Source organism: Pinus tabuliformis, chromosome 5_2 (assembly GCF_031772625.1).
Source record: "Pinus tabuliformis cultivar Carrire ecotype Pingquan chromosome 5_2, CPIR1, whole genome shotgun sequence".
NCBI classification, from domain to species: Eukaryota; Viridiplantae; Streptophyta; class Pinopsida; order Pinales; family Pinaceae; genus Pinus; species Pinus tabuliformis.
The window spans coordinates 1,084,511,265-1,084,537,522 of NC_142306.1; positions in this window are offsets into that span (position 1 = coordinate 1,084,511,265).

Here is a 26,258-nt window from a genome sequence, read left to right on the forward strand (position 1 = left end):
TGTAGATCAGGTAAGGAAAAGGATACATTGCAATTCTCCACACCTGATGAGGTACCAGCATGAGGTATGGGATTTAATTGATAGTTTTGATTCCTTTAATATTACATACATACCTCGAGGCCAAAACCAAGATGCTGATCTGATGGCTAATATGGATGCTAAACTTTTGCCTGATTTTAGATTGAAGAAAAATAAATGTTCTGTTGAATTGATTTTCAGACCATCTGTGCCTGATAACATCTTGAATTGGAAGGTTTTAGAAGATGATAAGCAAATCCTTGAGTTCGTACACTGCGAGAAGAAATTTAAGAGTACAGTCATTGACAAAAGGGAGCATGACAAGCTTATGAATGAAGAGGAAGATGAGGAAAAGGATCAGCCCAATGTGATTCCAAAATTAGTGGTTAGGATGGAGCATTTGTATGACTTGCATGATAAATTCAAGAAACCTAATATCTACAAAACACACAGCTCATCCATGAAGTATGAAATGGTCAACATTGGGATCGAAAAGGACCAAAAAATTGTTAATCTGGGCCTGGGGTGTTCCTCGCTAGAAAAGGTTGCATTTGTTAAACTATTTAAAGAATACAAGGATGTCTTTGCATGGACATATGAAGACCTAAAGACCTTTGATACCAGTCTTATGCAGCATATGATCCCTATGGAAAAGAATGCCAAGCCCTACCAACAAAAGCTGCGTAAGATGCATCGAATCTTAGAACCATTAGTGAAGAAAGAACTGAACAAGGTGCTGGATGCCAAAATCATATTTCCAGTCAGACACACCCACTAGGTAGCTAATCTCGTACCACTGAGAGAAAAATGGAGACATCAGGCTGCGTATTGATTTCAAAAACCTGAATAGAGCGTCTCAAAAGGACAACTATCCTATCCCTTCTATGGAACACATCCTTCAGTGCATTTTTGGGTCTGAAATGTTATCCCTATTAGATGGGTTTTCAGGATATAATCAGGTACTGGTATCGCATGGGGATCAACTTAAGACAGACTTCAACACCAAATGGGGCACTTACGCATACCGAAAAATTCATTTTTGGCTCATTAACGCGGGTGTCACATTCTAGAGAGCGATGGACATAGCCTTCTGAGGGTTGATGAACAGATCGGTAGTGGTTTACATGGATCACATCACTATGTATTCATATCGTGGGAGGGATCACATTTATCCCCTGAGGCAGATTTTCGAAAGATGCTAAAGGTATGGAATTTCTTTGAATCCCAAGAAGAGCATCTTTGCAACCATAGAGGGGAAACTACTGGGTCATATCCTTTCTAAAGATGGGATTGTGATTGATCCTAAAAGAATACAGACCATTGTTACACAAAAATATCGTTAGCATGATCATTTGCAGTCAATATGGGTCTATCATCACTTGTACTGTCCTCCTAAGCAAGTCTCAGACCTCAGCTCTTCAAGTCAAGCTTTGAAAATGAGAGAAAGACATTGAAAATCAATAAAACTCTAGTCCCGCACTTTCTCTCACTGTTACCTGCGGTCCCGCACCTTCTGTTTACAAAAACTATGGACCTGCCCGCTCTGTCCCTAAAGGTGTGGGTGCGGACCCTTGTGAAAGTCAAAAAGGCGCAAGTTTATTCTAAAAAACTCACTTTGGGTTAATTCTAGATGATTCTAGAAGGAATTTTGACGTGGATTTGTCGCTCTTAGGTGGTTCATGCATCCCAAAAGAGAAGGAGCTAATCCCTTGATGAGAGGAGCTATCCCTTTGAAGGAGGACCTAGTAACTTCCCTCCATTGCACTATAAATTCAGGAATTGGGCTGGTTGCTGGAGAGGTTAGAAGCTGAACATTTTTGAGGGTAAATGCTAGTGAAATTAATACTTCCTAGTTGAGCTTGAGAGGAGAGATCACATACTTTTTTGGCTTCATTGGGAAGTGAGTGAAACTTGTCAAAGTAGAGGAGACTTCTTGCTGGACCCTGGGAGGAGCTTGTATAGCATCAAGGCATAGGTTGTAAAGTTCTTCTTCTTTTGAATTAATACAATCAAACTCATTTTTCTCAACAAGTATCTCATGTTATTTGTTTCATGAACTCCTTGACTTTCATGTTAAATATGTTTTATGATATTGGCTTTTCAGGTGCTATTTAATTTTTTTTCTTGTTTATGTTTGCAGATTCGCGACAAAGGAGCTCATTTGGATCGAAGGAGCGAAGGCTTCCACAAAATCGCTTGGACCTAAGGTAGGCCCTAAAACACTTGTTTGCCTTTGTTTATAAAAGCCTATTCAGAGAAAGATAGTGTCTGGTTGGTTTGCTTGTCATTAGGTCTTCTTTAGATTCTAGGAAGGTCTATCTTGTCTGCAAGATTGACTTATTCCGTCTGACAAAATGGCGACCATTGTGACGATGAACATTTTACAAGAGACTACCCTCATCGTGTAGAGGTTGCGAAGATTGTCAAAGGTTCCCAAACGCCTGCTGTTTTGAAGGATCCTTTTCCAGCTCAAGACGGTAAGATGATAAGTTCTTCCTCGAGTGCCAATGAAGAACACATACTGATGATGTCCCATGTTAGGATTACAACTCGATCACAAGATTATGGTAGTAAAAGTCCTGTTGATGGTAAAGAAGCAGAATCTTCTCATTCTAATCCATCAACCTCAGCTCCCGGTTCCGATCCACTACAGATCGAGAAACCTAATCCAGACTTGGTAATCAAACCGCCCACCAAGGGTATAGTTCGAAAGTCAGCTTTCAATCCACATGCAAGAGCGGCTCAGAACTATAACATTGTTGAGGATTTAGCTGTTTCACCCTCAACAATGTCGGCTTTGAAGGTGCTGCAATCATGTCCAGCACAGCGTAGATTACTTTTGTCGGCTATAGGAGCTGTTGACATTCAGGACTCGAACCTAATGGTTTTCAATCTAGAAAATAGTACACCGCGTTTGCCTCATCAAATGGCTTTCCAGATCCCAGTGATAGTCAAAAACAGGCCTATTCATTGGACTATGATTGATGAGGGAGCCTCAACATGTATTATGTCGATACAGTGTTGGAGATCGCTTGGTTCTCCTTCGCTAAATCAATCCCCGATGATTCTAAAGGCCTTTGATGGCTGTGGGTTTCATCCTTTTGGCATTCTACAGGATTTTCCTATAGGGGTTGAAGGAAAAACTGTTAATCTAGATGTGGAGGTGGTTGATGCCCCTCTAGATTACAACCTTCTCTTGGGTCGAAGTTGGTCTTACGCTATGACAACGGTCGTTTCATCGGTCTTTTGGGTTATAAAGTTTCCTCATAATGGAAAGATCGTAACAATAGACCAGCTGGCTTACTTTTCATCCGACCCAGCCTCTTCTAAAAGTATTCAGCATGTCGGTAAAATGACTATCCCGTATAAGGATGTTGGAGTAGGACTAGTTAAAGATGTCGGTTTACTGGGAACTTTTCCTTTTCCTCCGATCAACGCATCGTTTTCATTTGCAACCATTCATATGATTACGTCAGACACCATTGTTTATGATGATCCTTGGATCATTCCTTTTGAATCTGAGATAGACTCATTTGGTGATGTCATGCCTTTGAGTCCATATGAAATTGCATATGAGGCTGTGCAATCGTTTACCGATCCATTTTCAACCGAAATTGACCTAATGAATGTGGTCCGTGAAGAATCACTTTTCACATCAAGCTTGGATTTGATCACGTTTTCTGAACTTATTCACTCTGATGAGCAAATTTGTGAAATCCTATGTGTAGATGATTTACCATGGGAAGATCTCCATCACATATCTTCGTTTTTACCCGAGAATGATCATTTCGAAAATGATTTTTCATCAATTTTTACGACCGAATATGTCAAGGAACCTCAAAATCTAATGAAACATCCTGATTCGGAGTTAAATTTGGGGAACATCTCTCGAACTATTCCTATTGACATTTCGGTTAAGCCTGGAATTGTTGAGAACATTCATATAGGTGCCTTGTGTACAGATGATGAAATTCAAATATATAAGGCTCTATTTCAATAATTCCGCAATGTGTTTGCCTGGTCCTATGAGGAAATGCCAGGAATTGATCCTGAAATTGTTGTTCATGAGATCAAAACTTACCCGGACGCTAAACCCGTCCGGCAACGTTTGCGTCAGATTCACCCAAGAAAAGCTGCTGCAATTAAAGTAGAAGTTGAAAAATTATTCAAAGCAGGTTTCATTTATCCAATCCCATTAACGGATTGGGTATCGAATATTGTTTCGGTTAACAAAAATTAGGGAACAATAAGAATATGTATCGATTATAGGGACATCAATCGAGCCTGTCTAAAGGACAATTACCCAACTCCCTATATCGATCAAATCATTGATGATTGTGCCGACAGCGAAATATTTTCCTTCATGGATGGTTTTTCCGGATACAATCAAATCAATATTCTACCTGCCGATCAAACAAAAACGGCTTTCATTTGTCCATGGGGGACATTTGCTTATTGCAAGTTACCTTTTGGGCTCAAGAATGCCGGAGCAACTTTTCAAAGGGCCATGTCTTATGCATTTCATGACATCAAGCACATTCTGTAACCCTATCTTGATGACTTGCCTCCTCATTCATTACGTCGAGCAGATCACCTCGTCCATTTACAAGAAATCTTTATGAGGTGTAGGCATTATCGGATTCGGTTGAACCCACACAAATGTGTCTTCTGTATAGAAACGGGTCGATTGCTGGGGTTTGTAGTTTCAAAAGCCGGCATTCGCGTCGATCCCTCAAAGGTTGAAGCTATTGTCAAATTGCCTTCTCCTTCGAGTCTTCACCAACTCCAAAGTTTGCAAGGGAAATAAATTTTTTTACGACGATTCATTCCTAACTACGCCGAGGTTACAAAGGGTTTTACCTGGTTGTTGAAACAGAATAATCCATTCTATTGGGATGAGATATCTCAGAAATCTTTTGATGCACTCAAACACGCGTTGACCCATGCACCATTATTGCATCCTCCCAACTACAACGAGGATTACTTCTTGTATCTCGCCACCTCTCATTCCACCATTGGAATGGTCTTAGTTCAGGAAGATGAATTTAGAACTGAACATGTGATATATTACCTTAGTCGAACGTTAAATCCAACTGAGTTAAAATACTCACATGTGGAGAAATTGGCATTGGCAGCTATTCAAGCTGTCCAACGTTTTCATCACTACATTTTACTACGTAAAACTACAGTGATTTCGGATTGCAACCCTATGATCTACATTTTGACCAAGCAATTGCTAGGGGGCAAGTACTTTAAATGGATTGTCATCCTGTAGGAGTTCGACTTGGAATTTGAGAAATCTAAGTCTAAGAAATCTTTAGTTTTTGCGGAATTAATGTGTGATTTCCGGTGTGTTGACACGGAAACTGTGGCGGAGGAGCCCATTGTGGACGAATCCTTGTTTCTAATCAGCACTTTAGATCCATGGTATGGGGATATCATCGTTTATCTCCAGACCCAATCCTTTTGGCCAGAAATTTCAAGGTCAGAACGTCGGAAAATACGATTCCAGTCCCAACAATTCAGGATTATTGGAGATACTCTTTATCGCCGTGGGGCGGACTCTGTTTTTCGATGTTGCTTAACTCACGAAGAGGCTGAAAGGGTTCTAAATGAATGTAATTCTGGCGCGTGTGGCGGTCATATGTCTGGGTATGCCACAGCCCAAAAGATATTGCGTGCTGGCTACTTCTGGCCGTCTTTGCTTAAAGATTGTATTACTGCGGTCCGAAAATGCCACAACTGCCAAATTTTTGATTGAAAGATGCGCGCTCCACCTGTTCCTCTCCACCCTATAATTACCATTGGTCCTTTTGCCAAATGGGGTATCGATTTTATTACATGTAACCCTCACTCAGCCGGGGGGCATGCGTATATCATCCTTGCGGTAGATTATTTTACCAAGTGGGCCGAGGCGATGCCTACATTTGAGGCAGACGGCAAGACAGCTACAATTTTCGTGTTCAATCATATAATTGCTAGGTTTGGTGTCCCACAAGCAATAATCACTAATCATGGGCATCATTTTCGAAACGTTATGATGACCGAACTTACAAGCCAACTTGGTTTGCGTCACGATAGTTCAACCCCTTATTATCCACAAGCTAATGGTCTGGTTGAATCCATCAACAAATTTTTAGTCATCATGATCCGACGAATCATTGGGATTCATCGGTCGAATTGGCATAACATGCTATTTTCAGCACTTTGGGCGTACCGAACTTTAGTAAAAACATCAACAGGGTTCACTCCTTTTCAACTAGTCTATGGTTTGGAAGCTTTGTTACCCATTGAATGCGAAATCCCATCACTGCAAATGGCCGTCGAGTTACTTCCAGCCACTTCCCAAGAGGAAAAGTGTTTGTTATACTTGGCGCAATTAGATTAGAATCGACGTGATGCTGCATTGGCGATCGAAACTCACGCAAAACGTATGAAAGCTCAGTATGATCGAAATGTGACCCCTCGAAATTTTTCGGAAGGAGATCTAGTCTTAGTTTACAATCAAGTTAATGATAAATTAGGCGTTGGAAAATTCGTTCCTATGTGGCATGGTCCCTATGTTGTCAAGCGAAAGCTAGCAAAAGGGGTCTATGAATTGGTAGAATTTGACGGGGACTCTTTAGGTAAACCCAGAAATGGTCTTTACTTGAAAAGGTATTATGCTTAAAGAATGGGTATGGAGATTTTTAGTTAGGATAGCTTTTCTTTCTAGCTGGTTTGTTTTAGTTTAAACAGTGTGCTTAGCTTAGAGAGTGTTGTTTCGTCATTATTCTTGCTTATCTTGGTTTTACTCTTGATATTGCAGATATCGATGCCTCTCCAAACATACATTGGTTTCGCTGATGGTGCTTGTTGTAATACATGGAACATTTCTTCCGCAGCTTGGGTTATCTATTCGCCCTCTGACGAGTTAGTATCTATGCATGGGGTAAGCCTCGGTCAAACAACGAACAACATTGCCGAGTATAGTGCAGTGATTGAGTTATTATCTGAATCTATTTCATTTGGGATTCAGAGTTTGATAGTGAGGTTAGATTCTGAACTCATTGTATTACAGCTTAATAGAGTGTATGCCATTAGAAATCCAGTGTTATTAAGATTATTTTTGAGAGTGCGTCTCTTAGAATGTGAATTTGATTATATTGAATATCAACATATTCCAAGATCTTTAAATACATTAGCAGATGCAATTGCTTCTCGAACGTTAAGTAGACATTTGCAATAATCATACATGTAAATTTAAAACCATTCCATAACATGATTTACAAGATAAGTCAGTAATAGTGATATATATATATATATATATATAGGAGTGTGTCAAAAAATACATCGTCCTCAATCATAGGTTTAAAAACACCTTATGATCGGCAAAAATGATAAGTACAAAAAACAAAAATGTCATATGTGCCCACAATAGGCGATCATCCTATCACTGGTGATGATCTCGATAAGAAACCACTGCACGGGCCACCTTGCAAAGGAACCTCCTAAAAGGTCTTGGGACCCCAATCACATAGCGCTGAAGTCGACGAGGAATGTCATCTATAGTGGTCTCCGGAATATCTCCTATCAAGCGCTCGAGATGACCCTCCAACTCGGAGAAAACCTCTGCTGATTCGTCCTGTGGGGCTAGCGCGGTTGCAACTGGTTGTTTCCTCTCGTAAGGCTGGAGAGCGGCTGGTCACTGTGGACCCACATCTGCATTTGAAACTTTTGCTATCAGTTTTGGGACGATGGAAAAATAACAATAAAAATTAAAATAAGGAAAATGTTGAAAATGATTTTACCTGAGTCATCCCACTGCTCTCCTGGTGGAAGAGCCATGTCTGGGTCACCACGAAAATCTACCCCAGCGTAAGGGAAGTCCTGAATAGAAAAAACCTGGTTTTCCAACCATTGGAAATACTCAGGTTTGAATCGAGCAACCTCTGTCCTCTCGTCCGGATGACGGGCCATAACTGCGACCCATCGCATCAGTTTGGGCTCTCGAGGAAGCCCAGCTCCAACAGTAAGGTGCTGCAGGATCAACATGGGAACCATCTTCAGACCAAAACTCACAACAAAAGCCCCATAACAAAGGTCTTTAGTTGTCCGTTCTTGGCCCTGGTCAGTTGGCCTTTCACATTGGCCAACCCAGCATCGCACCAGTTGAAGATGGTGCCTCGAAAGAAATCAACTGCCATACACATCTGGGATTCGGTGGCAATATCTAATGCGGCACTCCCGCAAATTTTGGTGACAGTAAACGCGATCACCATGAGTTCAGGACGGGATATGGTTTTTATGTCTATCCCTTTGTCTCTAGCTTGGCTGTTGCAAAACTCTAGCCGGAGGCTATCGACAGACTGGCCACTTGGCCTAGCCTCGAATAGAGTCAAGTCTTCACCTCTCTTAGGCAAACCAGTCAAGAAATATATGTCCGTCGTGTTAGCGTTCGAATTTGCCTCAGGCTGATGAAGGCAAAACTCGAGGCAACATAAAACCAAGCTCAGCCTCGTAGCTAGCCCTACGAGGACAGGAGAGGGCTCTCTCCGATCAATCTCGGCAAAAGGTAATCAAAGAGACTCGAGATGACTGAATTGATGACTAATTTTAGGCTAGGTATGAAGTACAAGGACTATGGAATTTATTTTTTGAAGTTTTTTTGAATTCAACGGAAAGGAAATTTTGGGTGCGGGGATGAGGCACAGCTTTTGCAGAGGTCTACTTGGGGCAAGATATGCAATTGTTTTGATGCCTTTGAAGTGATTGAATGAATAGACCTTGTTACACAGTAATTTGTCACTGCCATTCTGTCAATCACCCTACTGTGCCAAGAATTCACCAAAATCAAGTTCATGCCTTCTGAACTGGCCCAAAAACCCACTTTCCCAAAGTTTTGTTGATCAGCGCGTCTGTTTCCCAAATACCCGCGATGACTGGCACTCCATAGTGTATTCCGCGCGCTGCCAACTCGGAAGGACATCACTTTTCCGCGTTGGTCGCCAGCGCGCCTTTCCCGTGTTCTTCTGTGCTGACATGACTTTCCTAGTTATGTAGACGCGGCGACATCGCGTCAGTTGCCTCATAATCCGCGCTGATCCAGTTTGGGCGATTTTGTTCAAACAACCAGCCTTCCAGATAACTCCAGGCTTGGTTGTTAGCTTTGTGAATGTTGACTCCCTTCTATGGCATGTCTGTTCGACCCTTTGCAACCATTCCCCTCAAGGATAAGCTCATCCTTCCACCCTTTTAGGAGACTCCTTCTCCTACATATACTTCCACCATTACCATGAGCAGCTAGTTAGACATAGCTTGGATTGTATAGAGCTTATAGTGCTCAGATTGCTGCTACTATAGGTATTTGGTGTGCTAGGTGTGGAAGTGATTGATTGCTTAGGGAAGGTTGTTTTGTGTTGCTTGTGTGTGAGAGAGAGTTTTTTGTCTTGGGAGAATCAACCTCAAAGGTGAATGCTTGAGATACATGCTGACTGGCCCCTCCTGAGAAGGTTACCGACGTTAGAACATTTGGTTGTACTCTTCTCTATTCTGATTAATAATAGATGACTGCTATTATTGTTCCATTCTCATTTGTACTTGCAATGGTTAAATGTGAATTACATCTTTTCTGACTGATGTATGGTTGCTTTTATTAGATTTCACGCTTGCGTTTGTTTCCTCTTCGTGTGTGCAGGTATCTATTCGCGGAGATCGCGGAGGATTGTGACCAGCCAAAGCGAAGGAGCGAAGGCAGCATCTCTTCGTTAAACGATGGCGCGGGAATCCAAGTAGGTGCTCTTTACCTCTTGTTTAATTTTAATTAGGAACATGCATAGCAGCATTGTTTGATTGTTGCTAGACCCTTGCTGGGCTAGTAGGGATCGCCTCTATCCGTAGAGGGGATTTACCTCTCCAACAATTTGGCGACTCCACTGGGGATCAGCCTTTTGTCTCTTGAGTCCACTTTTGTGTTTGACTTTGATTGGTCTCTTTTTCTGAGATTCTGGGATTGTCTCTCTGCTTATAAACTTTCTGGGTACATCTGGGAAGTGTCTTGATTGTTAGAAGGCTTTTGCTTTTGGTTTGGGAAGTTTTTGCTTTGGCTTTGCTTGTTTTTTATCCTCAGCGCGTTTTAATTCAGAACAGTCGCGCTGACATCGCGCCCCTGTTCCTTTGGTATTCTTTTCATCGCGCCCTTACGTCTAACAGTCGCGCTGACCTCGTTTTTAGAGACAACGCGCTTTATTCGTGTCCTTCTGCGCTGGCATCGCGTCCCCGCTTCTTTGTGATCTGTGTCATCGCGTCTGTGTGGTTTCTTTCCGCGCTGACCTCAATTTTCTGAGACAGCACGCTTTATCCTTGTCCTTCCGCGCTGACGTCGCAAAGTTGCTACAGGGCTCCTTTTGTCAGCGCCGAGTCGCTGAAGGCTACCCGCGCTGGTCCTGTAAAGTTCATTTTTGACCAAATTAGCCTCCTGAACCTCTTGCTTTGACTATCCCTTCTTCTCTCCACCGGCTTTATGACTTGCTTTTCACTGTCTGAACTCTGAACTCCTTGATTGCGAAGTCTGGATCCATAGGGTTTCGTTTTTGCTTAGTTTTTGGTTTGCGAACACCTTCCCTTTTGCTTTCGCTGCTTGGTTTGTGTTTACACCGTCACTTTTTCGATTGCTGAATGGTTTTGAGTCTCTGATTGACTGGTTGTAACTCTCATCCTTCGGGTGTTTGCCCTTTTCTCTTGATTTTGCACTCTAGCCCTAGGGTATCTAGTGGCCGTGTGTGTGTCAAGCCTTCCGTAGGGATCTTGTTTGCTTGTTTGATCAGCCAACTTCAGATTCGTTTGTGCACTTGTTCAGTGATTGTTGAAGTGCTTTGGGTTGTGTTTCCGAGTGTTTTTCGCTTTCTCCTGGCTTGCAATCCTTGCTTGACTTGCCGAGCTTAGATCACATAGCTCGTGCAGAACTTAGTTTTCCTTTTGATTTGGGAATCTTTGTTGAGTGTTTTGGGAACTTTGTGTGCTTTCATTAGGCAATTGCATTTTGCTTGGTGTTCTGGTTCCTCCAAATTATTTTAGATGCTTTGTGTCACTGAAAGAAAATCAAACTAGTGGCTTTGCTTTTAAAAAATTGAAAAGGAAAAGAATGTTTCATTGATTTGCATTTTCAAAAGAAAAAGTTTCCTTTCCTCACTTTTAGTTGCATTAGGCTGTTTGATTGATTGTGTTCGTTTTGTTTGATTGAAATCTCTTTACCCTTCTATAGCTAGAATTCATCGAACAAAATGATTCTCTTTGACATGTAGTTTGCATCTAGGTAATTGTGAGAGAACATACGATAGGACCTGAAATCGAAACTTAATCTCAAGATTAACTATAAAATGAACCGAATGAATCTAAAAACGCATTGGAACTAAACGCAAATATCTAGAGGTCTAGGTTAGAGACGTGTTCCGGCGTCTTTAAACATAAGTCACTGTTGTTTCACATTACGGTTGGGTGATTCCTCCTTCTGTGACTCGATAGTGGTCTAACACGGACTGTGCTCCCACGTACCGTCACGTATATAGGGAGACCCCACTAGGCTTTTATCCTTTATCCATAGGAAGCCGAGTCTGCCGCCTTGTGAACCGTAACGCACCGAACACAGCATTCGGGAAGATTGACTGCAGTACGGAAAGTCCTTGGCTCTCATACGATTGCTGAGGTGTATAAGCAGTTTTACGGGTCGCTTGGTAAACCTTATACCTAGAGTCTCCAGAGCAGTCACTTTTGATCCTTTTTGGACTCCCTAAATGAAAAGGTGCCTGTGAGCGTCTTGTCACTTCGTGCTCATTAAACATTCGAAGGCGACTGGAGTCATCTTTTCGTCCTTTTCTCGACTCCTGAAACATGAAAAGGTCAAGTTTGGTTCTTGTGTCTTAAAATTAATTCGGCCACGATAACATCACCTAGTTAGATTTTGTGTGTGTTAGCTTGAGTAGGTTTCGTCTTCGTTTGCTATGGCAACTTTTCCAGGATTCACTAACCCAGGTTCCCCATCGGATGGGAATCCAGGACAATTCCCTCCTCTTGGGAATGTTGGTGCTCCGTATATGGCGACGTTGTCCCTACCAGGGTTAACTGTCGGGTTGCCTGTGTGGTTGTTTTCAACCTCTTTGGTCCCTACCGTATCGACTGTTAGTCCATCAGTCCCTCCACCTGAACGACATCATGTTGATCCTAAGGTGGATCTCTCCCCTTCGACACCTTCTTCTACATCTTCCTCTTCTACTTCGCCTGGTGAAAGTCTTGATTCGACTAGTCAGGTGACTAAGAAGAAGAAGAAGAAGACCAAGAAGAAGAAGTCCCTTAAGGGCGAGGCTTTAAGCACAACTGTTATTCACTGCAGTACACCTGAAGTCGGGTCACCTTCTGCTCCTCCGTGGAAGGTTAAGTTTCCTTGTCGATTATGCAGGGAGGACCATCTGCTTCGTGATTGTCCTGGCATTCCCAGGGTATTAGAATTTTGGTCCCACGATCCGGCCCGCCCTTCATCGTCCACTAATGATAATAGCGATGCTCTCTTATCGGTTGGGAAGGGCAAGGGCAAAGGGAAGCTTCGAGTCCCCTGTAGACTTTGTGAAGGCAACCATCCCCTTCACCTTTGTCCACTCATGGATAAAGCCTCCAGTGTCTTGGAAAGTCTCCCGGCTCCTTCACCCCAACTCCCCGTTGGATATCAACGTCTCTCTGCAGCTACAGATCATCCGCCTCCCAACAATGAGATTTATTTACATTCTTCTCTTGTCCAGGCCCCTCTTCCCGAACTCGGCTATATCCAGCCTGTTCCAGACCAACCATTGGTCGGAAAGAGTGTCAACTCGAGTCCATTTCCTGTCGACCACTCTGTTTCGGAAGAGAAAAATTCTCATGTTCTTCTCGTCTCGTCAAATTCTCCTGAGCTTGATAATGGCTTTTCCACCTCAATCTCTCCGGAGAATTCTGATTCGTTTCCTTGTGAGCAGGGGGGCAACCATATGGTTCCCCCACCAAGTAGTTCGGTCATTTCCTTCGATTGGAGTCGTTTGACTACCCCTCCCCTTCCATCCCATGTGCCTTTCTGGGTCACCGCCTATGCTGCCCAAATGGCGCTGCCCGGCACTGTCTTGGATGAAGGTGCATCGGTTAGTCTCATGCCCGTTACTACTTGGCAAGCCTTGGGTTCCCCATCGCTTGTACCTGTCGCCTCGAATCTCACCGCTTTTGATGGAGGAACGAGTCAACCATTAGGGATCCTTCCACAGTTTCCTATCACTTTGGGAGGCAAGACAGTCTATATAGACGTCTCGGTTACCCAAGGTTCTTTAGACTTCAGTCTTCTCCTTGGGCATGATTATGTGTATGCCATGGGAGCCCTTGTTTCTTCACTTTTCCGTGTGGTTTGTTTTCCACACGATGGCAGAATAGTGACAATGGATCAATTATCATTCGTTCGTCCACAAGCCCCTCCGGCACAAGTCTCCTTCCCTCTTGGTTCTCATCCACCAGTTGCATCTGTCTCACCCCAGATCAACTACGTGGCCACCTCTCCCGTGCCTATATCCAACAATGCCGCCGTCGTGCATAGTGTCCTGGGGGCATTGGGTCCTGACTTTCGAGACATTGAACTCCCATCGGGAGCGCCACTCTTGGAAGCCCCGACTTCTTATTCATTATGATGAAGTTGGATGGAGCATAGTTCACTTTCCTATGTCAAGCTCCCTAAACAATGAAAATTGGGTCTGTCTGGAGTGCAGTTCCTAGTCTTGTGACAAGCTCCCTAAAAAGTGAAACAAGGAGTATCGAGGACAGTTTTGCTAATGTGTCAACCTCGTTAAAATAATGAAACGGTTTGTGCCCGAGGATAGTTCTTTTACCTGTGTCAACCTCGTTAAAACAATGAAAGACGCGCTCGTGCAATTCGAGCGCTATACCCATTATGTCAACCTTCAACCCATTTTCAATGGACTGAAGCTTGGGGGGCATGTACCTCGAATTGAGACACGATGCTGGGGGGTATGCCCATTCCCTTTACCATCAAGCATAGTTTGCATATGTACCATGTGCTTTTAAGCTTGCATAAAAAATAAAATTTCCCATAAAGCATAGTTTGCATACGTGATTGTCATGTGTGTTTTCAAGCTTTCGTAAAAATAAAATATATGCGTGTGTGTAAACATATTCCACAATGGGTCGTTTGTTATGCAGTAGATACATCAGATTACATATGTGTCGAACATTCGCATAGCATATAAACTAAATCTAAAAGATTCATCTAAGAATAAACATATGCATATAAATGAATTTTCCAAGCATAGTTTGCATGTGTGTGTGCTTTTAAGCTTGTTTAAAAATATAAAATACATGGGTCATGTGTCGTGTAAATTCATACACAAGATCACAGTTGTACTGAACAATTGCATAACATAAACAAAACATCATCACATGTAACAATGATCCATCCAAAAAGCCGGTATGTATATATATCGTGTGGCGCACTAAGGCACTCAAAAATAAGTGTATATGTCCAAAATATCAGTACATCTGAGTCATGTGTCTCAAAATAACAGTGGAAATAAAAACCCTAGGTAAATTACGGAGCCGGGTGATGCTCTCTGTAGTACGCAGCTGCTCGTGCTACCCGCCTTAGAAGGCGGTGCACCCTGGGTTCCACCCCCACTGTATGAATCTGATGCTCTAAAGGGACCTCTTCGACCCCCTGGTAGTCAGGCACTCTCTCCAGCAACCCCTCAAGGTTGCGAGCTACAGTCTCTGACGTGTCAACCCCTGGAGGGACTAAAGCCAAGGCCCCAGCCCCTGTCCTTCCCTCCGTGCCTCGGCAGCCAGGCCAATCGGTCTAGTCGGCCCCACATCTGCATACCATGACATTTATTAAGACATGTACATAAAAAATTTAAAAACACTACAAAATTCAAAAAGTCAAGTGACATACCTGCATCATCCCACTGTTCCCCTGGGGGCAGCACCATATCAGGGTCATTGGGGAAATCCATACCCGCGTATGGCCAGTCCTCCACGAAGATAACATGCTGATCTAGCCAGTCCCGGAAGAATGCTCCCCAGGAATGTGGCCGGCCACCACCTCCGCGTGGCATGATGCGAGCCCATCGTGTGGCCCTCATCTCCCGAGGACCCCTAGGAGCATCAACGGCCAGCGTCTGTAGCTGCATGGCTGGCACTCGCTCCAGAATGAGCGGGACCAAGATTGACCCGTAGCCGAACTGCTTCGTCTCTCCGCGACGACAGTTGCTCAGCTGCCTCTTCATGTTGTTGGTCACTGCTGTGGCCCAATCAAACATTCTAGGCTCGAGGCAATCGAGAGCTAGCATGAGGTGGGTCTTCGAAGCCTCATGGTTGGCCATGCTTCCCGCTGCCCGGGTCACCATGAACAGGATGGTGCGAAGGACCATGTTTCCCACCGTGGGGATTCCCACTTTCCCACTCAGCGTCTTCTCCGCCTCCGGACATACTCGGGCCATGAGATCATCTAGAGTACCGCCGCTAGGTCGTTGTCCCTCTATGATGGGCCTCGCACCCCGGCGTGACAACCCAGTCAGGAAAAAGATATCCATGTGGTCAAATTCAATATCTTGGCCCCGGATGGTAAACTTCCCATCCACCGGGTTCCACGCCCTGATCAGTAGCTCAAGGAGATCATGCTGGGCCTGTAGGCGCGGTGTGAGAAAAAACTTCATGAAACCGCAAGCCCGCATGGCGTTGCAGCATTCCGCACTTGCCCAAGCAGCTATATCTTCGACCTCGTGAGCTCTTTCCTGCCATTGGAAAGCCATTGCATCCTGCACAAGCCAGGAAAAGAAATTAGAAGTGCTGGCATGGAATTTTTCACGTTCAAATTGAAACAAAAAAAAATTTCCGCGCTGGCCATGGCCGCCCTTTGTTATTTTTCAAGGTCAGCGTGGAAGAACATGGGTTTTCCGCGCTGACCCGAAGTTGGCAGCGTTTTGTCCTAATTCGGCCAGCGCGGACCCGCGCGGGATATCCGCGCTGACCGAGAGCGCATATATGCGCCAAGAATTTGCCCAATTGGGCAAATTCGACCGCTAAAATCCTACCAAAAGTGATTGAAATGCAGGGCAAGGAGAGGAGAACCTACCTGGAAGAAGCAGTTCGAAGAATGGTGTCTGTACAGACTGGAAATCACTCCGTCAACTTTCTGGCTTCTCCACGTCCTTCACGTCCCAAAATGGTAAATTGGTAAAAATGATTTTTTACCCCCCCTATTTATAGTAAAAACTCATAAATGTCCATATTTTTGGGTTTCTACCATCTTTTGCCATGGCTTTAGCCCTAGATCTACCGGATACATGTTTTAGTATGTTTTTTACACATATCGAATGGATTTATGCGGGTAGTGTTCCTGTGCAGGTTCGAATAGACGGTGAAAATCATCATGGTCCTGAAATCACTTGATCCCAACAATGCCGTCTTTGAGCTCTTTTCCGACATAAAACAAGAAAAGATGGCCGAGCCTCCTTTCAGCTCGTTAAAGGGAACGAGAGGCGGTCATTTTAAGCTCTTTTTCCGACCGTATAACTTAAAAAGATTGCCGGGTGTTTGTCGTTTCGCACTCGTTATCGGCTCTAAAACGACGTGTTTTCGACCGCTTTTTTACTTTTTCGGGTCAAGAACACTATTTACGAAAAGTACTCCTCGATCGTAATGGTCGGGCGGTTCTTTCGAGCATTGTTTTATACTTTTTCGGGCTCGAGAGACACAACTGTACGAAAAAGGACCCCCCTGGAGTCTCCTTTTCCGCTGTCTTTTCAGACTCTCTAAACAAGAAAAGACGCCGAGTTTTTCCTTTGTCAGGCTCGTTAAACACTTGATGACATCGGACATTGTCAAAATGACACTCTTCAAGCATATGCTATCCCCGTCAAGCTTGTCATCCAAAAATAACCGGGGTACCTGCCAGAAATGGTGGGGAAAATGGAACCGTAATCATAGTCGTGTCGGCAGTATGTCGCTCTTGAACATGGCACTCTTCTGCTTCTTGTCTGGGTGGGACCATCTCATTTTGTTTTTCACTAGCCTCCGTGGGTTTGGGTTATCCTATTTGACCTCTCATCTGCCCGTCGCCATCATCACTATACCCTTTGCTCATTTGATGTCAAATACTGCCAAACCCGCTACAGTGCCGTCGATATGTTCAAGAGAAGTTGACCTCTGCAATAATACAACCTCATCTGCTATCTCACACAAATCATTTTTCCTCTGTCTCGCGTCGATGATGTGGGAAACATTATGGCCCACCTTCGATCAAGGTCACTTCCTGTCGACTTCAGCTCATTATCCGGGAAGGTGACTTAGAGACTCCCTTCAGGTGCCTTAGAGCCTGCATGCCTCAATGGCAGGTTCTTCGTGTTTGACGCGAGGTTTACATCATTGGCCTCCGATCGAATGATTCCGTGGGTGTTCGACACCAGCTCATTGATTCACATGCCGCGGATTGTACCTATAGTACCTTGAGGGCCATTGTCATTATTGGTGGTACCTCTCGCGTCTGTTAACAGTTTTCATCATTGACTGGTAATCAGACGATGTTCATGCATGTTCGACTTCAACCCATATATTCACATGCTTGAACTTGTACTTTGTTCAGATCGGAACGGAGCACAAGACCCTGGATCCCTGTCTGTTATGGTCCAGGTTGCGATTTTGTGGATGATCATTACATGACTCATTGATGGATGGCTGCGCCCATACCTGAGTCGTCATGGATGGCTGCGACCATACCTTATCATTATTATGGTCTCTTTAGCTGGGTGGCTGCGTCCATTCCAATAGACCTTTTCGCATGTCTTTTTGGATGGCTGCGCCCATGCCTAGACTGCATGTACTTGATTATCAGAGATATTTCGGTCCTTCCTGGTGGTGTTCCAGTTCGGCATGTGTTGTAAAGCATTTCACCCCTCCCACTCTCTCGGTCTTCATGCTTTAGGGGGCATCTGTTACACAGTAATTTGTCACTGCCATTCTGTCAGTCACCCTACTGTGCCAAGAATTCACCAAAATCAAGTTCATGCCTTCTGAACTGGCCCAAAAACCCACTTTCCCAAAGTTTTGTTGATCAGCGCGTCTGTTTCCCAAATACCCGCGATGACTGGCGCTCCATAGTGTATTCCGCGCGCTGCCAGCTCGGAAGGACATCACTTTTTCGCGCTGGTCGCCAGCGCGCCTTTCCCGTGTTCTTCCGCGCTGACATAACTTTCCTAGTTATGTAGACGCGGCGACATCGCGTCAGTTGCCTCATAATCCGCGCTGATCCAGTTTGGGTGATTTTGTTCAAACAATCAGCCTTCCAGATAACTCCAGGCTTGGTTGTTAGCTTTGTGAATGTCGACTCCCTTCTATGGCATGTCTGTTCGACCCTTTGCAACCATTCCCCTCAAGGATAAGCTCATCCTTCCACCCTTTTAGGAGACTCCTTCTCCTACATATACTTCCACCATTACCATGAGCAGCTAGTTAGACATAGCTTGGATTTTATAGAGCTTATAGTGCTCAGATTGCTGCTACTATAGGTATTTGGTGTGCTAGGTGTGGAAGTGATTGATTGCTTAGGGAAGGTTGTTTTGTGTTGCTTGTGTGTGAGAGAGAGTTGTTTGTCTTGGGAGAATCAGCCTCAAAGGTGAATGCTTGAGATACATGCTGACTGGCCCCTCCTAAGAAGGTTACCGACGTCAGAACATTTGGTTGTACTCTTCTCTATTCTGATTAATAATAGATGACTGCTATTATTGTTCCATTCTCATTTGTACTTGCAATGGTTAAATGTGAATTACATCTTTTCTGACTGATGTATAGTTGCTTTTATTAGATTTCACGCTTGCGTTTGTTTCCTCTTCGTGTGTGTAGGTATCTATTCGCGGAGATCACGGAGGATTGTGACCAGCCAAAGCGAAGGAGCGAAGGCAGCATCTCTTCGTTAAACGACGGCGTGGGAATCCAAGTAGGTGCTCTTTACCTCTTGTTTAATTGTAATTAGGAACATGCATAGCAGCATTGTTTGATTGTTGCTAGACCCTTGCTGGGCTAGTAGGGATCGCCTCTATCCGTAGAGGGGATTTACCTCTCCAACAATTTGGCGACTCCACTGGGGATCAGCCTTTTGTCTCTTGAGTCCACTTTCGTGTTTGACTTTGATTGGTCTCTTTTTCCAAGATTCTGGGATTTTCTCTCTGCTTATAAACTTTCTTGGTACATCTGGGAAGTGTCTTGATTGTTAGAAGGCTTTTGCTTTTGGTTTGGGAAGTTTTTGCTTTGGCTTTGCTTGTTTTTTATCCTCAGCGCGTTTTAATTCAGAACAGTCGCGCTGACATCGCGCCCCTGTTCCTTTGGTATCCTTTTCATCGCGCCCTTACGTCTAACAGTCGCGCTGACCTCGTTTTTAGAGACAGCGCGCTTTATTCGTGTCCTTCCGCGCTGGCATCGCGTCCCCGCTTCTTTGTGATCTGTGTCATCGCGTCTGTGTGGTTTCTTTCCGCGCTGACCTCGATTTTCTGAGACAACGCGCTTTATCCTTGTCCTTCCGCGCTGACGTCGCAAAGTTGCTACAGGGCTCCTTTTGTCAGCGCCGAGTTGCTGAAGGCTACCCGCGCTGGTCCTGTAAAGTTCATTTTTGACCAAATTAGCCTCCTGAACCTCTTGCTTTGACTATCCCTTCTTCTCTCCACCGGCTTTGTGACTTGCTTTTCACTGTCTGAACTCTGAACTCCTTGATTGCGAAGTCTGGATCCATAGGGTTTCATTTTTGCTTAGTTTTTGGTTTTGCGAACACCTTCCCTTTTGCTTTCGCTGCTTGGTTTGTGTTTACACCATCACTTTTTCAATTGCTGAATGGTTTTGAGTCTCTGATTGACTGGTTGTAACTCTCATCCTTCGGGTGTTTGCCCTTTTCTCTTGATTTTGCACTCTAGCCCTAGGGTATCTAGTGGCCGTGTGTGTGTCAAGCCTTCCGTAGGGATCTTGTTTGCTTCTTTGATCAGCCAACTTCAGATTCGTTTGTGCACTTGTTCAGTGATTGTTGAAGTGCTTTGGGTTGTGTTTCCGAGTGTTTTTCGCTTTCTCCTGGCTTGCAATCCTTGCTTGACTTGCCGAGCTTAGATCACATAGCTCGTGCAGAACTTAGTTTTCCTTTTGATTTGGGAATCTTTGTTGAGTGTTTTGGGAACTTTGTGTGCTTTCATTAGGCAATTTCATTTTGCTTGGTGTTCTGGTTCCTCCAAATTATTTTAGATGCTTTGTGTCACTGAAAGAAAATCAAACTAGTGGCTTTGCTTTTAAAAAATTGAAAAGGAAAAGAATGTTTCATTGATTTGCATTTTCAAAAGAAAAAGTTTCCTTTCCTCGCTTTTAGTTGCATTAGGCTGTTTGATTGATTGTGTTCATTTTGTTTGATTGAAATCTCTTTACCTTTCTATAGCTAGAATTCATCGAACAAAATGATTCTCTTTGACATGTAGTTTGCATCTAGGTAATTGTGAGAGAACATACGATAGGACCTGAAATCGAAACTTAATCTCAAGATTAACTATAAAATGAACCGAATGAATCTAAAAACGCATTGGAACTAAACACAAATATCTAGAGGTCTAGGTTAGAGACGTGTTCCGGTGTCTTTAAACATAGTCACTGTTGTTTCACATTACGGTTGGGTGATTCCTCCTTCTGTGACTCGATAGTGGTCTAACACGGACTGTGCTCCCACGTACCGTCGCGTATATAGGGAGACCCCACTAGGCTTTTATCCTTTATCCATAGGAAGCCGAGTCTGCCACCTTGTGAACCGTAACGCACCGAACACAGCATTCGGGAAGATTGACTGCAATACGGAAAGTCCTTGGCTCTCATACGATTGCTGAGGTGTATAAGCAGTTTTACGGGTCACTTGGTAAACCTTATACCTAGAGTCTCCAGAGCAGTCACTTTTGATCCTTTTCGGACTCCCTAAATGAAAAGGTGCCTGTGAGCATCTTGTCACTTCGTGCTCATTAAACATTCGAAGGCGACTGGAGTCATCTTTTCGTCCTTTTCTCGACTCCTGAAACATGAAAAGGTCAAGTTTGGTTCTTGTGTCTTAAAATTAATTCGGCCACGATAACATCACCTAGTTAGATCTTGTGTGCGTTAGCTTGAGTAGGTTTCGTCTTCGTTTGCTATGGAAACTTTTTCGGGATTCACTAACCCAGGTTCCCCATATGATGGGAATCCAGGACAATTCCCTCCTCTTGGGAATGTTGGTGCTCCGTATATGGCGACGTTGTCCCTACCAGGGTTAACTGTCGGGTTGCCTGTGTGGTTGTTTTCAACCTCTTTGTTCCCTACCGTATCGGCTGTTAGTCCATCAGTCCCTCCACCTGAACGACATCATGTTGATCCTAAGGTGGATCTCTCCCCTTTGACACCTTCTTCTACATCTTCCTCTTCTACTTCGCCTGGTGAAAGTCTTGATTCGACTAGTCAGGTGACTAAGAAGAAGAAGAAGAAGACCAAGAAGAAGAAGTCCCTTAAGGGCGAGGCTTTAAGCACAACCGTTATTCACTCCAGTACACCTGAAGTCGGGTCACCTTCTGCTCCTCCGCGGAAGGTTAAGTTTCCTTGTCGATTATGCAGGGAGGACCATCTGCTTCGTGATTGTCCTGGCATTCCCATGGTATTAGAAGTTTGGTCCCACGATCCGGCCCGCCCTTCATCATCCACTAATGATAATAGCGATGCTCTCTTATCGGTTGGGAAGGGAAAGGGCAAAGGGAAGCTTCGAGTCCCCTGTAGACTTTGTGAAGGCAACCATCCCCTTCACCTTTGTCCACTCATGGATAAAGCCTCCAGTGTCTTGGAAAGTCTCCCGGCTCCTTCACCCTAACTCCCCGTTGGATATCAACATCTCTCTGCAGCTGCAGATCATCCGCCTCCCGACAATGAGATTGATTCACATTCTTCTCTTGTCCAGGCCCCTCTTCCCGAACCCGGCTATGTCCAGCCTGTTCCAGACCAACCATTGGTCGGAAAGAGTGTCAACTCGAGTCCATTTCCTGTCGACCACTCTATTTCGAAAGAGCAAAATTCTCATGTTCTTCTCGTCTCGTCAAATTCTCCTGAGCTTGATAATGGTTTTTCCACCTCAATCTCTCCGGAGAATTCTGATTCGTTTCCTTGTGAGCAGGGGGGCAACCATATGGTTCCCCCACCAAGTAGTTCGGTCATTTCCTTCGATTGGAGTCGTTTGACTACCCCTCCCCTTCCATCCCATGTGCCTTTCTGGGTCACCGCCTATGCTGCCCAAATGGCGCTGCCCGGCACTGTCTTGGATGAAGGTGCATCGGTTAGTCTCATGCCCGTTACTACTTGGCAAGCCTTGGGTTCCCCATCACTTGTACCTGTCGCCCCGAATCTCACCGCTTTTGATGGAGGAACGAGTCAACCATTAGGGATCCTTCCACAGTTTCCTATCACTTTGGGAGGCAAGACAGTCTATATAGACGTCTCGGTTACCCAAGGTTCTTTAGACTTCAGTCTTCTCCTTGGGCGTGATTATGTGTATGCCATGGGAGCCCTTGTTTCTTCACTTTTCCGTGTGGTTTGTTTTCCACACGATGGAAGAATAGTGACAATCGATCAATTATCGTTCGTTCATCCACAAGCCCCTCCGGCACAAGTCTCCTTCCCTCTTGGTTCTCATCCACCAGTTGCATCTGTCTCACCCCAGATCAACTACGTCGCCACCTCTCCCGTGCCTATATCCAGCAATGCCACCGTCGTGCATAGTGTCCTGGGGGCATTGGGTCCTGACTTCCGAGACATTGACCTCCCACCAGGAGCGCCACTCTGGGAAGCCCCGACTTCCTGTTCATTATGATGAAGTTGGATGGAGCATAGTTCACTTTCCTATGTCAAGCTCCCTAAACAATGAAAATTGGGTCTGTCTGGAGCGCAGTTCCTGGTCTTGTGACAAGCTCCCTAAAAAGTGAAACAAGGAGTATCGAGGACAATTTTGCTAATGTGTCAACCTCGTTAAAATAATGAAACGGTTTGTGCCCGAGGATAGTTCTTTTACCTGTGTCAACCTTGTTAAAACAATGAAACACGCGCTCGTGCAATTCGAGCGCTATACCCATTATGTCAACCTTCAACCCATTTTCAATGGACTGAAGCTTGGGGGGCATGTACCTCGAATTGAGACACGATGCTGGGGGGCATGCCCGTTCCCTTTACCATCAAGCATAGTTTGCATATGTACCATGTGCTTTTAAGCTTGCATAAAAAATAAAATTTCCCATAAAGCATAGTTTGCATACGTGATTGTCATGTGTGTTTTCAAGCTTTCGTAAAAATAAAATATATGCGTGTGTGTAAACATATTCCACAATGGGTCATTTGTTATGCAGTAGATACATCAGATTACATATGTGTCGAACATTCGCATAGCATATAAACTACATCTAAAAGATTCATCTAAGAATAAACATATGCATATAAATGAATTTTCCAAGCATAGTTTGCATGTGTGTGTGCTTTTAAGCTTGTTTAAAAATATAAAATACATGGGTCATGTGTCATGCAAATTCATACACAAGATCACAGTTGTACTGAACAATTGCATAACATAAACAAAACATCATCACATGTAACAATGATCCATCCAAAAAGCCGGTATGTATATATATTGTGTGGCGCACTAAGGCGCTCAAAAATAAGTGTATATGTCCAAAATATCAGTACATCTGAGTCATGTGTCTCAAAATAACAGTGGAAATAAAAACCCTAGGTAAATTACGGAGCCGGGTGATGCTCTCTGTAGTACGCAGCTGCTCGTGCTACCCGCCTTAGAAGGCGGTGCACCCTGGGTTCCACCCCCACTGTATGAATCTGATGCTCTAAAGGGACCTCTTCGACCCCCTGGTAGTCAGGCACTCTCTCCAGCAACCCCTCAAGGTTGCGAGCTACAGTCTCTGACGTGTCAACCCCTGGAGGGACTAAAGCCAAGGCCCCAGCTCCCTGTCCTTCCCTCCGTGCCTCGGTAGCCAGGCCAATTGGTCTAGTCGGCCCCACATCTGCATACCATGACATTTATTAAGACATGTACATAAAAAATTTAAAAACACTACAAAATTCAAAAAGTCAAGTGACATACCTGCATCATCCCACTGTTCCCCTGGGGGCAGCACCATATCAGGGTCATTGCAGAAATCCATACCCGCGTATGGCCAGTCCTCCACGAAGATAACCTGCTGATCTAGCCAGTCCCGGAAGAATGCTCCCCAGGCATGTGGCCGGCCACCACCTCCGCGTGGCATGATGCGAGCCCATCGTGTGGCCCTCGTCTCCCGAGGACCCCTAGGAGCATCAACGGCCAGCGTCTGTAGCCGCATGGCTGGCACTCGCTCCAGAATGAGCGGGACCAGGATTGACCCGTAGCCAAACTGCTTCGTCTCTCCGCGACGACAGTTGCTCAGCTGCCTCTTCATGTTGTTGGTCACTGCTGTGGCCCAATCAAACATTCTAGGCTCGAGGCAATCGAGAGCTAGCATGAGGTGGGTCTTCGAAGCCTCATGGTTGGCCATGCTTCCCGCTGCCCGGGTCACCATGAACAGGATGGTGCGAAGGACCATGTTTCCCACCGTGGGGATTCCCACTTTCCCACTCCGCGTCTTCTCCGCCTCCGGACATACTCGGGCCATGAGATCATCTAGAGTACCGCCGCCAGGTCGTTGTCCCTCTATGATGGGCCTCGCACCCCGGCGTGACAACCCAGTCAGGAAAAAGATATCCTTGTGGTCAAATTCAATATCTTGGCCCCGGATGGTAAACTTCCCATCCACCGGGTTCCACGCCCTGATCAGTAGCTCAAGGAGATCATGCTGGGCCCGTAGGCGCGGTGTGAGAAAAAACTTCATGAAACCGCAAGCCCGCATGGCGTTGCAGCATTCCGCACTTGCCCAAGTAGCTATATCTTCGACCTCGTGAGCTCTTTCCTGCCATTGGAAAGCCATTGCGTCCTGCACAAGCCAGGAAAAGAAATTAGAAGTGCTGGGATGGAATTTTTCACGTTCAAATTGAAACAAAAAAATTTTTCCGCGCCAACGCGGCTGTTTTAAAAACAGCCGCGCTGGCCATGGTCGCCCTTTGTTATTTTTCAAGGTCAGCGCGGAAGAACATGGGTTTTCCGTGCTGACCCGAAGTTGGCAGCGTTTTGTCCTAATTCGGCCAGCGCAGACCCGTGCGGGATATCCGCGCTGACCGAGAGCACATATATGCGCCAAGAATTTGCCCAATTGGGCAAATTCGACCGCTAAAATCCTACCAAAAGTGATTGAAATGCAGGGCAAGGAGAGGAGAACCTACCTGGAAGAAGCAGTTCGAAGAATGGTGTCCGTACGAGCTGGAAATCACTCCGTCAACTTTCTGGCTTCTCCACGTCCTTCACGTCCCAAAATGGTAAATTGGTAAAAATGATTTTTTACCCCCCCTATTTATAGGAAAAACTCATAAATGTCCATATTTTTGGGTTTCTACCATCTTTTGCCATGGCTTTAGCCCTAGATCTACTGGATACATGTTTTAGTATGTTTTTTACACATATCGAATGGATTTATGCGGGTGGTGTTCCTGTGCAGGTTCGAATAGACGGTGAAAATCATCATGGTCCTAAAATCACTTGATCCCAACAATGTCGTCTTTGAGCTCTTTTCCGACATAAAACAAGAAAAGATGGCCGAGCCTCCTTTCAGCTCATTAAAGGGAACGAGAGGCGGTCATTTTAAGCTCTTTTTCCGACCGTATAACTTAAAAAGATTGCCAGGTGTTTGTCGTTTCGCACTCGTTATCAGCTCTAAAACGACGTGTTTTCGACCGCTTTTTTACTTTTTCGGGTCAAGAACACTATTTACGAAAAGTACTCCTTGATCGTAATGGTCGGGCGGTTCTTTCGAGCATTGTTTTATACTTTTTCGGGCTCGAGAGACACAACTGTACGAAAAAGGACCCCCCTGGAGTCTCCTTTTCCGCTGTCTTTTCAGACTCTCTAAACAAGAAAAGACGCCGAGTTTTTCCTTTGTCAGGCTCGTTAAACACTTGATGACATCGGACATTGTCAAAATGACACTCTTCAAGCATATGCTATCCCCGTCAAGCTTGTCATCCAAAAATAACCGGGGTACCTGCCAGAAATGGTGGGGAAAATGGAACCGTAATCATAGTCG